We start from the raw sequence: 2,544 nt of genomic DNA, 5'->3' as shown, positions 1-2,544 counted from the left end.
AAGTGTCCCAGTCTGCTCACAGATCCACCTGCAACAGGAGACGCTCTTACGGATTTAAATTTACAAACCATTCAGACATTGCTGAATTTTAAGCCAGGTTGAGCTGGTGGTGGCTGCTAGAAATCCAAAATGAAAATTAAAACAGAGGTGAGAGCCTGGGCAGTGAGTCAAAGCTAACACCCAGTGGAGGAAGTCGGAGTCACACAGTCAGTCTGGTCGCACTGCAGAACAGATGAGCTAACGACTAAAGGCTTCTGAGAAGAGAGGAATAACCAAAACCTGGAACTGCTGCAACATATGATCTAAAATGTCCAGGTTTTAAAAACAAAACACTAGACAGGTAAAGAAGCAAGAAAAGACGACAACAGAAACTGCCTTTCAAAGGACCCAGATGTTGGATGCAGGATCCAGAAATGTCAAACCATGAATGAGTTTGCAGAAGGTTAGAAAACCAAGAAAGAGTAAATGGCAATGGTTTCTCAATGCAGAATATCAATAAAGAGATGGTAGTGCATTTATAGAAACAGATAGAAATTCTAACTTTGAAAAGTAGAATGACTGATATTAAGAAAAATCATTAGGAGGGCCTCAAACCCAGAATCTAACTATCATGGTAAATACAAGAAATTAATCCAAGTGCTGCTCTGGTACAGAGTCGCGCTCACGTGTCTTTAGGACTCCCTTCGGTGTCTACAGGACCCTCTTTCCTTCTTCTGCAGCAATCCTACTGCCCGAACTTTACCATGTTCATTCTCAAGATCCATGCCAGAGAGATCTTTGACTCCCGTGGGAATCCCACCGTTGAGGTGGATCTCTACACTGCAAAAGGCCTCTTCCATGCTGTGGTGCCCAGCAGTGCGTCCACTGGCATCTACGACACCCTAGCACCCGAGACAATGATAGGACCTGCTTCATGGGGAAGGGTGTCTCAAAGGCTGTTGAACACATCAATAACACTATGGCACCTGCTCTGGTTAGCAAAAAACTGAATGTTGTGGAGTAGGAGATTGACCAGCTGATGAGCGAGATGGATGGCACGGAGAATAAATCTAAATTTGGTGCAAATGCCTTCCTAGGGGTGTCCCTGGCTGTCTGCAAGGCTGGTGCTGTGGAGGAGGGGGTGTCCCTTTACCGTCACATTGCTGACTTGGCCGGCAACCCTGAAGTCATCCTGCCAGTCCCAGCTTTCAATGTTATCAACGGCGGTTCTCACGCTGGCAACAAACTGGCCATGCAAGAGTTCATGATCCTGCCAGTGGGGGCATCCTCTTTCCGGGAAGCCATGTGCACTGGAGCAGACGCTTACCACAACCTGAAGAACATCCTCAAGGAGAAGAATGGGAGACGACACCAACGTGGGTGATGAGGGTGGATTCGCACCGAACAGCCTGGAGAACAAAGAAGCACTGGAGCTGCTCAAGTCCGTCATTACAAAGGCCAGCTACACTGACCAGGTTGTCATCGGCATGAATGTGGCTGCCTCTGAGTTCTACAGGGCTGGCAAGTATGACCTGGACTTCAAGTCTCCGGATGACGCCAGCTGGTACATCACACCCAACCAGCTGGCCGATCTGTACAAGTCCTTCATCAAGGACTACCCAGTGGTGTCCATTGAAGACCCCTTTGACCAGGACGACTGGGATGCTTGGCAGAAGTTCACAGCTACTGCAGGCATCCAGGTGGTGGGGGATGACCTTACCATGGCCAACCCTAAGCGGATTGCCAAGGCTGCAGGCGAGAATCCTGCAACTGCCTCCTGCACAAAGTGAACCAGATTGGCTCTGTGACCAAGTCTCTGAAGGCATAAACTTGCCCAGTCCAATGGCTGGGGTGTCATGGTGTCCCATCAATCTGAGGAGACTGAGGACACTGAGGACACTTTCATTGCTGACCTGGTGGTGGGGCTCTGCACTGGGCAGATCAAGACTGGTGCCCCCTGCCTATCTGAGCGCCTGCCAAGTACAATCAGATCCTTAGACTCGAGGAGGAGCTGGGCAGCAAAGCCAAGTTTGCTGGCAGATCCTTCAGGAACCCCCTGGCCAAGTAAGGCATGGACCGGAGATCCCTGGAGCTACCAGATCCTCTGTCCCTGATGTCATCCAGGCAGCTCAAGGCCGGCCCAGTGCTTGCCCCTCCAATGTCACTGCTTCCTTAGATGTCCACCCCTGACCACCTGGAGCCCTGCTGGAGCCCCCAGCTTTGTAATCATGTGATCGGTCTGAATCATTGTTCCTGTCACCTGACTTTCCAGCTAGTGTCTGGAGCCCTCAGAACTCCAGCCTAATTTCTAGGGTGCCCACACCAACAAGACTCCCCCAGTGGTTTACATGCAAAAATAAAAGCTGGAGAAGCACACACACCCCCCAAAAGAAATTAATCCAAGACATTGAAGATAGACTAATGAGATAATACAACCCAAGTAACAGAAATTTACTCCTGAAGCAGCCCCAGGAGGTGACCAGCACTAGGATATGTAGAATTCACTGAAATACTTCAGCGAGTCTCTCAAAGGTGAACAAATAGTGGTAAAATCCCAGGGCTAAC

At 49.5% G+C, this 2,544-nt stretch overlaps 1 pseudogene; it reads left to right on the top strand.

The window, feature by feature from the left end:
• Positions 1–728: 728 nt before the first annotated feature.
• LOC116900667 lies at positions 729–2,275 on the top strand (annotated as a pseudogene).
• The last annotated feature ends 269 nt before the right edge of the window (positions 2,276–2,544 follow it).

The sequence above is a fragment of the Rattus rattus genome, chromosome 5, assembly GCF_011064425.1.
Source record: "Rattus rattus isolate New Zealand chromosome 5, Rrattus_CSIRO_v1, whole genome shotgun sequence".
NCBI classification, from domain to species: domain Eukaryota; kingdom Metazoa; phylum Chordata; class Mammalia; order Rodentia; family Muridae; genus Rattus; species Rattus rattus.
This window is presented reverse-complemented; position numbering and strand designations above follow the sequence as displayed.